Raw genomic sequence first — 13,459 nt, forward strand, 5'->3', positions numbered from 1 at the left:
TTGATGTATTCTTAATAATTTCTTTTACAATGTCTATTAATATTCTTCGATTGCATCAGTTTTTATGACACCTTGATGTGTCAAGATCGAATGAGAGTTGCTGGTTAACTTCGCATACAGGAGCCACGTCGCATCTCCGAAGGCAGCTGCCTTGACTCCTTTGCCTTACCTACACGAACTGCATCTATTCTACGATTGGACGTAGCGATGGACTAGAACAATGATCGTGATTATTCAACATTTTGTTTATCTTGTCTCGTGTCATCAACTGTTTAAAATTGCATTAGATTCACATTATTAAAGTTCTATTGCGAAATGTATGATAACACGATCTCTTTCATTCACGGAATTACGTGAATACTTAATCTTGACTCGAACTTCACATATGTAAACGACGATGCAGCAGTTCCTATCATATCCCAGACATATGTCAATGATAAAATTATTATCAGTGATGCATATTAGCGTCGGTCTGTAACATGTCACAAGGCTCATAGTTCGTATCATAATTATGAGTATAAAAATTCAATAAGTCAGATATTTATGCTTCCAACTATAAATCGACTTTCGATTAACTTTTTACAGTAAATAGAAAACTAATAATTCTTGAAGCCGTATTTCAATACTTGAAACGAGCGAAATAGCTCGTAATCAATAAAACTCCGCTAAGATTACTTGGATCGTAGAGACGTAGAGAATGTGTTTCACAAATCCTCCTAAGTGATTCGCAGGACGGCGAGACGATTTCATAAATCGGCGGGAACCGCGTGTCCCGTCCTTGCCAGGACATAACGGCCCGCGAACGACGGAGGAAGTGGCTGATCGGAAAAATCCACATACCGGCGGGTCCTCCTCTCGCTCTTGTAAAGATTATCTCAATTATGAACGCGTAAAAGAAGCAGACTCATGCCGACGTGAGTGCTCGGTCATCATCGTCGTGAGAGCGGAATCGCATCGCGTCTCCCTATATTCCGTGCGCGCGCAGTATAAACCACTTCTCTACCTTTTCCTTTTCCTCTTCCACCTTCTCCTTTCCCTTTCTTCCTGTCCCTGCGCGCGAACGCTTACATATACGCCTCCACCTGCCACTCGAGGATGAACCGCCTATAAAACGCGGCCGCGCCGAGGAAACCACTTTTAACTCTCGTAGACGACGTCCACGGTTACCCTGCGCAAGGGAAGAAGCTTCCTCTCTCCGTGTTTCCTCTGGAAAAATTTTATCCGCCAGCCGAGACTCGTATTATGAAACTTTTACGAGCGCTCGCAATGGCACCCTGAATCGACGGGGGAAGATAAAGCCGGACGGTCCGACGATTCAGTTGATTGGAAACGAGCGGACGGTAGCCGGTTTAACTGTGGCGAATCCCCATGATCGCTCTTAATGACTCCGTAATCAAATGTCGGTTGCGCGAGATGAATCGCTCGATAGGGGAAGCGGGGGGAGGTTCGTGCAGTCGAGGAAATTGTAGGAAATGAATTATTGGGATATAAAATCCCCGTTTTACGAGAGATAGAAATATAATTGAGATCGAGTTACGCCGCTGGAGGATTGATCGCTGGTATTAGACGAGCGCAAAACCTACCTACGGTTTCTGTATTACGCGATTCATTAATTACGGATAACAGCAATAGAATTAGAAAATAATTGCTGGCATTTAATAACAGACAAAGTGTTTGCTAGAAATCAATAAACTTATGATTTCTCAGAAGGCACGTTGATGCGACACACAACTTCTATTAACATATTTTTGTAAATATATCTCGCTATAAATTCATTAATTTTTTTTAGCATTTGGGGAGAACGCTTGACCCTTGAATAAATAAAACTACAATTATAATACGAACACGTAAATAATGATTAAAAGTAGTATTGTATGCGGTAGCGGGAAAAGGAGCGCTCCATAAAAAGGCGGCAAGAAATAACCGAAGGTAGCCTTAAAATCTGAAGCCTAAAACCTGGAGGGTTTTAAAAAAATCCGCAGGGATAACTGTCGAGAGGTCCGATAAGACCCGAACCGAAATGCTCGAGGTGGCGAGGACCGAGGTGGCGATTATTTTTCTCGCGTTTTTCAGACGCGCGCGAATACTTTCGATTCCCGAGGGTCCTTTTCGGTGCCCGCTCCGCTACCGGCCCCGGTATCAGCGGGTGTAATCGGTCGTGGCATTCTCAGCGAACGCCACCGCGCCGCGAAAGAAACCCGGGGCATGGAACTTATAGCGGCGCCGTCCAATGACATCAGTAAGCTGGAACGGGTCCGTACGTCATCGTTGCGTACGCGAGATTCCATAGATGAACGCGCGATACGCGTTTATTAATGCAACGTGGGGATCGGCCGTCGCGGCGCGTCCGATAGTAGGCGACGAGGAAAAAAAGACGATCGACGGAACGGGAGGAGGAAGAAAGAAACGAACGGGACGTCGGACAACTTCTTCGAGAGGTGAGACGCCGATAAAGTTTCACCTCGCGGCGCAATCGCCGGCGAGGATCGCCGGTTGTCGCGGTTACTTCTTATTCGGTCGCGGGGGCGAGCTTATCTCCGGTCCGAACGACACCCTTTCCCCTTGTCTACCTGCCTCGTTGCCTCTTCGCGCTTTTTATTCCCTTCCGGTTCCCGCGGCTATCTCAGTCTCGTGATCTTGTCACGCTCGCCCCGGAAGCTCGGCCGTTTCGTGGAAACGATTAGCTTAAGGAACTTTGCAAGTCTCACATCGCACAGGGTTTATTAGATCAATGCAGCTGAAATATAATTAAAAGATTCTGTCCACGTGCAATCCTATTGTCAGTATCATCGTGTTCTTATTACTATAAATTATAATATACAAAGTCAGCAGAAATACTATAGAGAAAAATCAGTGCCTGTAGAGATATTTCCATTTTCGACCACACCTAAAAAACGCTTGCCGTTCGGGGAACGGTCCGCGCGAGTCGCCGCACATTCCCCGATAGTTTCTTAGCCGCGTTAAAAATACCGTGGCCGTCGCGTCGTGCGGGAAGGTCAAAGGCACGCTGGGGTCATAAAGCGGACGCGGTGCCGCCACCCGCGTGTAGCGTATAATAATAATTAAAGCCGCTTAATTACCGGCACGTTGCCGGGTAAGGTTTCGGACGGGCGATAATTCAGCGACGGCCGAAGAATCCCGAGGAGAGGAGAGGAGAGAGTCAGCGCGTGTGCGCGGATCGCGGGGCCCAGGGTGGACGGTCGTCGCGTCGGTGTCGGGGCACGGGGCAAAGATAGGCTGCAGAAGCACGAAGCAGTTAATATTGTCCTCGCAGGGCATATTTTACCCAAGATACGATCTTCGAGATGCCTCGCTAAAAGCTACACGTGTTTATCAGCGTAAGTCCCTTCTTTCTATCCTCCTTCACCCGGTTCCGTCGCTTCCTTCGCTCCCTACCATTTCTGTGGCCCAACACGACTGTTTCGGGGTAACCAAAGATACTTTGTTCACTTTACTTGATACTTCGAATCTGCGTCCAGGAAACTGTCGATCCTACAATTTCTGTCAGCGCGTAATATTATATTTTTAACTCTCCGAACTATTCAGTTGTTCTGAAGAAAAGCTGTATTACTGAGATATTTTTTAACTATTCATTTATATATATGCACGCATCAATATTCTTTTGCGGAAGCATACCATGAAACTGATAGGTCCTGACGATTGTGATCGATGCAACCGCGCTGCATTTACGGCCGGGAATAGTCGACCGATGATAGAGGTTCACGCAGTAGATGTCGTACGGACCAGGCGATAACGAGCCGTTCCGATTACCAGCGCTGCTGCTTGCCCTCTGGTACCGCGGGTCCGCGCGGTGAGGCCGAGATAAATGCACCAGATAGGAAAATACAAATGACCGGGGCCCGTGATCGAACGGTGCAATAACAGGCCGAGCGTGCCGCGAAATGGCTCGCGTCATTTAACAGTATGACGGATTCCTGTGGAAGCGGTAATCAGCCAGTTAGGATTACGCGCTCTACGCAAGGTGTTACCAATCTAGATCGCTCGATCTTTGGAGGAATTCCGCTCGTTTCTTTCCTCTTTTTTCTTTTTCTCCTCTCCAGCGCTGATGATAGCGTCATACGTCTTGTTGTTAGCGTACGCGCGGTAGGGATAGCTCAAACTTTCAGATAAATGCCGATAGTAAATCGTGCTTAATGGCCTAATAACTCGGCGTAATATCGTGCAAGAATTTAAATTTCCGTTTCAAAGTTGAAAGTTGTATCATTTTGATGAATTACGCGTTATGTCACGTTGCATACTTAGCATGATCACATGTTTCTTATTATCATTCACTGGTTTTATTAGATTTTATTTAAGCAGCGAACAATAGATGCAACGTCGATAAACTGTCCGCAGATCTATTCAACCAGGCAATTACAGCGAACAGAAAATTTCGCAAATGACAAGCTATTAAGTGTCGATAACATTTACACACGATTTCTTCGCAGCGTTACAAGCTCGGGAAAAACTTTCTCGGTGGTATCAAGTTAAAGGAATTATCAGGAACACGTAGAACCCGTTGCACCGATACAATCGAATCTTTAGAACGAATCTTGTCAGCCTCCCATTTAGATACGCTTCGCGCACTTAAGCGCCTTTCCAATATTACAACTTACACGAGAGATTTTTTTGTGTCGAAACCCGAGCACGATCGGCTAACGTGTCATTAGACGAGTTACATCGTTCGACTTTATTAGCGAATTTTTTACCGGGATGTGTGTTCGATTCTAGTTCGCACGTGCGCCCTGTTTACATAAAGGGTTAATAAAAAAAAAAAATGCTTGTAATATGAAATCAGATTGTCGAAAACTTGAATTATAATCAACAAACCGCCGGCGTGTTCGAGTAAACGAGGAGGAGGTTACTTTGTGCGGGAACGACTATGATTAAGCAATATAATTCATTACGTCGAGCCGCGGTTGCGGTGGAATAATGCTATTCAAATAAAACGTTCAAGTTCGTAAAACGCATACAGAGGGGGAAAATCACCAGCTGCCGTAATGATACCTCCAACGAAACGATACGCATCTATCGTTGATATCAGCGTCCGCTATCGATGGCCACTGTTCGGTCGGAGGGGTAAAAAAATAATGGAAAAGATTGAACCATCGGTAGCTAAATTTTACATACATTATTCCCCGTACGGCCGCGGCTACGCCCTTATGATCATACACGGGGCAAACTAATTGTTTATCATCCGCTTACCTAATTTCACCAGCGAGATTGCACGTTGCATCTGCGGGCCTCCGCGTTATCGTGCGCTTTTTAATGCGCTCGAAAATCGACCGCGAAACCTGAAATTTCAGATCCTTCACATCGGACCGAGGTTGCGGGCCCGCACTTCTGTTCACTCTTGGCTTCCTTGTAATCCGTTGGCTTCCTCTTCCTTTGGAAACACCAGCTTCGCGTACCTTGATGATACGGTGCACTGTGACTAAGATCGTTGTGCGTTGTGAATATTCAGATACGGTAAAGTGCGTATTCTTCGGGGAAACGAGCGGTTCTCGATCACCGATTTTTAGTTTACTAAGACTTAATCCATCAATAATGCTCTTAAGTAGTACATTTATATTTTAGTATTCTTAAACAATTATAATCAGAATTACAATTTATAGAAGGAACATTGTTGTTTACTTTGCAATTGGGAAACATTACATTCATTAAAAATATACATATTTTTAAGTAGTATCACACGTTTTACATCGTATTGTAAGCTTACAAGCGCGGGAGTATGTATAGCGTGGGACATGAAATAAAGAGAGGTGTCGGAACAAAATCGAAGATCGCGGCGAGTCGACCGAAAAACGAAGAGGATCGCAGTTCGCGCCCGTTCCCCATTTGCATATTTACCGTTCGCCACGTTACAACAATAAAATGCCGGTAAACATGTGTTTCGCGGTACGTTACGGTCGCGGCTCCGGTTTTCGAGGATCGAGTCTCTGTTTTCAGCCTGTTCACCACCGTTCCTGCCTTTTCGCGAACCGGTCAACACGCTAGCGCGACCATAATCACAAATTATCAGATCCGTATCGACCATTCACAACGTGCTCCTCCTTTAATTTACGGTTGTGCGACAATTCTTTACTAAAATAAGTATGATATAGTTTCAAATGAAGACATTTTGTATAAATCATTGTAATAGAAGTCATGGTTTGTGTGTGGGTTTTATATTATAGTTGAGTTATTTTAAATAGTTCTCTCAGAACACAATGTTACGAATTAATTCTATAATTTTTTTAAAAAGATGTATATTTAAAAAATACTAAATAAATAATAAATTAATAAATACTCAATTGAGATTTATTATTTGCATAATTTTAGCTTCAGCGATACAATTCTATCATAAATTGACAAAATACGTGGAACTCAATGAAATAAAAATAAAATGCTGTTTCAATGCACAATTAAAGTCACTAAAGAGTAATTTAGTATCACGATTACTAAACTGTAACCTGTTCTTCTTAGAAAGTATCCACTAAATCAATATTACATGGTAAGCCGACGACGTGACGGTGGATAAATGTCCAATTATCAAAATCGTTGCCACCGAGCGTGTATGGATAAATATGCCGGTGACAGGAAGGATCGTGAACCCGGCAAAGATCCGGCGTGGCACGGCACACGGCTGCGTGGGCTAGCTAGGCGATTGTCTGGGCTGCGTCCCTTTTTTGCGCCTAGATAGCTCGCGGCAAAAATCAGAATAGCTCGGCTCGCTCGCGGCAAACCTTCTCTCCGTGGCTCCTACACGAAATGATAGGCAGTCGTGCGTGCACGCAATAAAGGCGCGTGCATCGCGAATAAGATACATTTAAATTCGCTACTGATTTCCATTGCGTATCTATTCAAATAGTATTGTAAATTACTTACAATTCTTGTGATATCCGCTGTTAGGTATAAATGGTTAATCGTATTCATTTTTTCTGAGTATCAGTTAAAGAATAAATCTAGGAAAATTGTAGATAGTGCAAACTAAGATGTTAGAAAATGATTATTGACCATATTCGATTATAATATATTACCAAGTTTATTCACAAGTATGAAATCATTGCGCAATAAAGAAGTAACTACAGACGTATATATCAATTCTGAATTACTATGAAATATACGATACACCAAATGGGTATGTAACGTAGAAAATCAGCAGCACGGTAGCTGCTAGTCACTCGAATTGAATAGCAAGGTGCGGCAGCTTTCGTCATAAACTCCCTCGCTCTCGTTTCGCGTACATAATTCCCGAGCATTGTCACGCATAACCGGCAGCGTTTCGCGCTCACCAACCACTGGCGACGTCGCGTCGATATACGCAGGCATCGTTGGGTGTACACACGGAAACTGATAATCGCCGATATATTTTGAAACCGGTCTTCGAGATCTTGGAATGACTCCTACGCTGTCCACCTCGCTCGTCCGATTCACGCATCCAGATCGATCGACGTGCATCGAATTTTGCTGACGCGGCGATTTCCATACGGGCGGCGCGTGCAATGGAGATAAGCATCGATATTCCTCGCGGAACGCGTTCACCCTTTCCCGGACCAAGAAGATACCGCGACGATAACGAGCGTCGCGCGGAAAGGAGCAGAGAGAGCAAAATAACTTTGCTGCGGTCTCTGCTCTTTAGAGAGACGAGACGGCTTTCGGGGGCTGTTTTTAAAGTACACAGAGCGAGCGTATCGTGTTATTACCGTGACGTGCGATGATAATAATTACGGGGTATAGCGTAAGTAAGTTCCCGTGATCTTTCACGATTCCAGATAACGCCAACACGTTCGTCAGCCGATGAGACGTTTCGTTCGTGGGGTGGTTCGAACATTTCTTCAGCCAATCGGCGTCGTCTCGTTTCGTCGAATCGACACAGAATTCTTACAGGACGTCGATCTATGAACAAAAAGGCAGCACCTTCTTCTGTCCGTCTTCCGTTCCTATCATTCTTTTTCGCTGCTCCTCGTGCACACGCGTGTACGCGAGACTGAATCAGTTCGATGCATTACCACCTTGACATGGGCGTCGTCGTCTTAATTCCCATCAAGCTTTTCGGTTCTGATACTAATCTGGCAGTCGGCCGATTGCCATACGATCACGATGACTCGCACGTTTTCTTCTCCCTCTTCTCCTTCTCTTCTGATCTCTGCTCTCATGCGATGCTTCCTCGTTCGGTTTACTTCGAACGAAATTCATACGTCTTAATCCGACGTACAAATGGACGCCGCAGTTTCCTTCGCCTCAGCCACGGATTTCATACATACACTCCTGTTCACAAGTCGCTGGACAATTAACGAAAAACGTAGTTCATTCATTCATTTATTGAAATAAACTATGAATTTTATGGTCGATGAATTTATTCTTGCAATTTGGTAAAGAATCAAATTGCTGAAGAGAATATAATATAATAAATACAATGGTAAATTATGATAAAGGTGACATTTTATTATTGACATTATTTACTTCAGTGAGATATTTAATTTATCAAAAAACGTCATATACATACGTATACTATCTCTGGCAATTCTCTTATTTATGTGACTGCACAATTTGTATGAAATATTTATACAGATTTACAGGAAGTCAACCAGAACTTGTGGAAAGGAGTGTACCTCTCGATGTCTGTAAATTCTCGAGTCGATCTGCTAGCGAAATCGGACCACCCTCCGCTATATCGATCCATGACTTATCCCCCGACGAAATCTTGTTTCTTCGTTAAATAAAAACCGAACCTCATGTCCATCGACTTAGTCGTGCTCGATTTCTGTTTGAGAAATGACCCACGTGACAACTTTCGAGGATTTACATGTACTCATCACTTTCAGATTTAACGACTGTGATTTTGGTAATAAAAGGATTTAACGACATGATGTGGTTTACAGTAAAAATTAAAAAATTAGAAGACAAGCTTGAATACCTTGGGAGAAATAATCAAATTAGATACAATTTTATTAAATCGTTATGTCGAGATATCATGACATTATTATGAGAGAATAAATTACTGATTATGCAGATACTGAACCAGCACATTTCACTTTGCAATCTTGCAGAGATACCGACTATATTGATGAAAAATAATTGATGACCAGTTCTGAATGGGAGCCAGGTTTCCCATATGCTCGGGCGCTTGTGTGTCGTCATCGGACGCTATCGCGGATGATACGCGTGGGAAGGTAAAGGTTGAAGATAAGCCGGGATTTCGTACGACTCAATCGAGCCCCAGTAGGTGCTGCTATACAGGGGCTATTGTGCTCGGCTCGATAATCCACGCTCGAATGAAAGAGTCGATAGACGCGTAATCCTCCTGCAAGCAGAAAGGTGCAAACAAGGGGAAGTTTTTTTCGGCTCGCATGATTTCTTTCGTCCTGGCTTCCGACTGAACGCGCGGATACCTTAACTCTCAAATTAACTATTGAATGTGTTTATCTAATAGTAGCGAGATTGATTATTGATTAGCCAATGAAGTAAATTTGGTATTAATATTGAAATGCAGTAAAATTCAGTGTAAAATAGATTCTTTTATTAAAAGGATTAAGTAAGTAATTATGCTTTCTTAAATATTTGATGAGGCCCATAACCACGAAAGCTCTCTAAATTAATTGAACTGTGTAAATAAATAAAATATCCTTTTTTATATGTCATATATGTATAATAAAAGTATATACAAAGAATGACAGAATATAATGTCTAATTTTCGAATATCATAATTTAATTGGTCTACTGTAGAGGAAGTTAAATTTCATTTTTTTATCAAATCATTCGATTAGCTAAATGTTCGACAAAATAGCACGTCCATAACATAGAATCCCAGCAGATTGATCGACAGATACAGGCACCGGTCCTTTAAGAATGCCACTCGTTCCTGTTCGTCTTCGTCCCTGGGACTGTTCGTCTTGTATCAGCGCCACGTCCATCGAACGCTGGCGAGGGTCGCGTGATAACGAGCCGGATACGGCGACTGTTTAAGGACGAGAAAGGTAGCCTGAGAAAGCGAGAAATTTCCAAATCGAGAAATGCCAGCGAAAACTTGACTGTCCGACGACCGAAGACGAGCCGACTATCTCGATGGCCTTTCGGTTCACGCAGAGAAGAATACGCCGATTGTGCACCGGCCACTGATAAACTACCGTTTATAGCGTGTAGAAAAATTGTCGAGCTAGGTTGAGTGACGCGAGAAACTCGATTTGTAAAAGGAAATGTAGAAAGTTCTCTGATAATGCGGATTTAGGACTTGAAAGAATTATTTAAGCGATGCGCATTCATTTGTACCACTGATCGATTGTAATGCACGTTGGTACATACAGAAACGTTTTCTAATTAATCAATTCGGCTCTATACGTGCAATCGAATTATAATTTTACTTTTACAATTATACGCGTTTGCTGACGAAGCAACGAAGCTGTGAGAAAAATAAAGAGCAGTGACTCATTTCGAACTGTCCATGAAATTAGCATCCTGTCCTCGAACCCTTTAACAAGCCTTATTTATTGCCTTAAAGCGACTAAATGGAGCGCAAAACACCGAAATCTCCGGCGAGGTATCAAACTTGTTCGTTACAAGCAATTCGTCCATCGCATATCTGCGACCCAGACAAGCCATGTACCTAACAGAAGGAAAAGAAGCGGAAGAAAGCGCAGGCGGGGTGTCAATCACACGAACGCCTCGGGATCGAGCTGTTTCCTCGCCGAAATGAAACGAAACGGCGCTCGAATCCGCTTTACGAGCGCAATTTCGCGAGGAATTACGGGCTTGGGCGAAACGGACCACGCCGTGCCATTGCGTTTCCGTTATATTTTTCTTGGTAAAACAACTGTGGTAGAGCGCGGTGCCGCGAGTGGTGACTAAAACTTTTCACCTCTGCCTTAAACGGGATAATTAACCGACTCCGGGATCCGAGGTAACGGTAAAAACGTAATATTTCAGACTGGCCGGCTCTGGGCGTCGCGTCGGTACGCCACGGAGCCGTTCCGACGCCCCTGCGCGCATTACGCACCTTGTAATTTCGTCCAATTAAAAGGGACCGATAGCTGAGCGAGCGTTGCCTCTCGCTCGGAGGTCCTAGAACAGCCGAGTTCCTATTAGCGCCTATAATTGCCGACAAAGGAGAGAGTTGCGAGAGAAAAATTGAACGCGCGCGAGCACAGGTGAGACGAGGTCTCGCCTCACGCGATATTATATACCTGTAATCAGGCGTCGTTTAACCTTAATGCCGTGTTGGTACTCACGGCTGAAACTGGTGCGCGCAACGAATTAAGCGTACGAGGTCATGAACGCTCGCCTTTCTCCGAGGCGTAAGACTGTAACTTTTATAGACAGAAGATAATTGATAAACGTTATTTATTATTGGATACAGAATTCGATAGAAAAATTTGTTGTATATTTTTTTTAGTAAAAATTCTAATACATTAAATCTTACAAATTATTAGAAGTATCTCATTACATTTCCTGTGATCAAAATTAATTATCAGCAGTTTATTGAATTTGACTATAAATATTAATAAGAACACTGTCGTATGTAAAAATGATAAATTATTAAGATATCTTTTATTTAATTCAAGCAGATTATTAATTCGTCCGGACTTGTTTCCTTAACAGTAAGAGATAAGAAATATCTGTCGGTTTAATTGGAAGCAACTTGGAATCATTTATTAAAGCATTGGCACCAGACGTGGCTGGAAATTGTGGTCTTATTTAAACTCGGTTATTGACACGTTTTATAAATATATGCGTGCCGTTAAACAAAATTCAGCGATCAAAGCAGCTGGTCAATTATGTCAGCCCCGGGACGTAATTCAGACAGTACGATCAATTGCAGTGAGCGATTGGTGCTCCCGATGACTACGGAGTCGCGACGAAAATTATCATGCCCCGGTCCGGTGTGGAGTACCTATACCTACTGGCGGCGATGCACCTGCGTTCATTACGAGGAGCGGCTATCTGGGAACGTGAGCGCGATAAGAATATCCAATTTGTGTGTACCCACCTATATCGCTTCATAATTCCGATGTCGGTGATGCCGGGCAAACTGGGGAATTTAATTTCCAGTTAATCCGAGCCTCGGAAACGCACCACGCGACTGATCGACGACCGTTCTTATTCCATAATTGAACCCGCGCAACACGACGCTAAGACGCGGAGAAAATCGCGATCTAATGTCCGCTTCGATTATTGCCAGCCATAATTCATACGCCAGGTAATGAAGACACCAACTTTCTTGTAGATTATTGCAGAATTTTCAACGCGTGTTCCTGGTAATTGGAAACGATTTTGGCTTAATCGAATTAGATCCGATGATCTTGAATTAAACGAGGAACGATTTCAAACGAATAAGAAATATACGTGTTTGATAGAATTTTCTCACTATCAATTTGCTTTCGCTACGAAGGATTTATTATCTTCGACTGCATTCATCTTCGATGATCGGTACTTATGTCAAAATCCAATTATAAACGTTAAGAATAATTATTATCGTATTAATTATTCCAGAACACGTTCAGGTATTTAAAACGAAAATGTAAAATGGCAAACGCATTTCTATCGTTTCAGTGACTCATCGAGCAATTCTTGAAAACACATGGATTACCTAAGAGGAGGGAAGCACATGGGAAGGAGCTGAGCGCGGCGGTGTACGGTAAGTGCACGTAACGCTCATTAATAACGCGATTATTAGGCGCGGCGCCAGCCCGGTTACGCTATTCGGATCCTAACCTAATTGGCATGGACAATCGGCCACGCCGTGAGCCGTTTCGTCCACCGATGAATTTATCTTCTTTCCCGCGGGCCGCGATGCAGCCCATAATTTTCCGACGGACCTACCTATGTCGCTCCTTCGACAAATAAATTTTTCCCCGCCGTCACGTTTCGCCCACGCACGATAATGTTACACCAAGTTTCTAAACTCTGAACGAAATAGATTCAAATATTTTTAAAAGAGTACTTTTAAAATTTTGTCTTCGTCTATAATAAAAAAGAAGTCGTAAGTGCATTTAATTAAGATACACCTAACACGAATGACATCGAGTATAAAGCGCTGAATAGTTTTTAGAAAATGTTTCAAAATTCCATGCGTGCGAGTTCGCACTTGAAACAACGGTTCTCGTTACAATTTGCTTTGGCGAAAGTCGACCGACACCTGTGTACTCAGAGATTGCCGGCCGATCGACGGTGATTTCGCTGAAAATTTATATCCTTCCAACAGTCGACTCGTTGATCATCGCGGCGTCCCTTTTGCGGCTCGTTTCTCATTGTATCGGGGCAAAAGTTTGGCTGTGGCAAAAAATCGTCACCTGGCCAGAACGAAAGGGGATCCAGCGCTGGTCGGCAGCGCAGCGACGCGGCCTGCCCGGAATGCCGGAAAAGGGATCCATGGATCATTGTTTTTGCGTCGGGTACCGCGAGCGGAGACGGGACAGAAGCGGAGGGCATAAATCCCTCGGAGAGACTTTCATTGAGCGTAATTGGATCGCGGCCAATCGGC

General features: G+C 43.5%; 1 long non-coding RNA gene across 1 annotated transcript in view; it reads left to right on the forward strand.

Annotated features, from left to right (window-relative positions):
- Nucleotides 1-12,860, forward strand: part of LOC113464868 (uncharacterized) — a 113,923-nt gene extending 101,063 nt beyond the window's left edge. The window contains exon 3 of the long non-coding RNA XR_003389723.1: nucleotides 12,529-12,860. This is a non-coding gene — a long non-coding RNA (uncharacterized LOC113464868). The remainder of the gene's footprint in view (nucleotides 1-12,528) is intronic.
- Nucleotides 12,861-13,459: the final 599 nt, after the last annotated feature.

This window comes from Ceratina calcarata, unplaced genomic scaffold (genome assembly GCF_001652005.2).
Source record: "Ceratina calcarata isolate Rehan_Ccalc_2016 unplaced genomic scaffold, ASM165200v1 scaffold571.2, whole genome shotgun sequence".
NCBI classification, from domain to species: domain Eukaryota; kingdom Metazoa; phylum Arthropoda; class Insecta; order Hymenoptera; family Apidae; genus Ceratina; species Ceratina calcarata.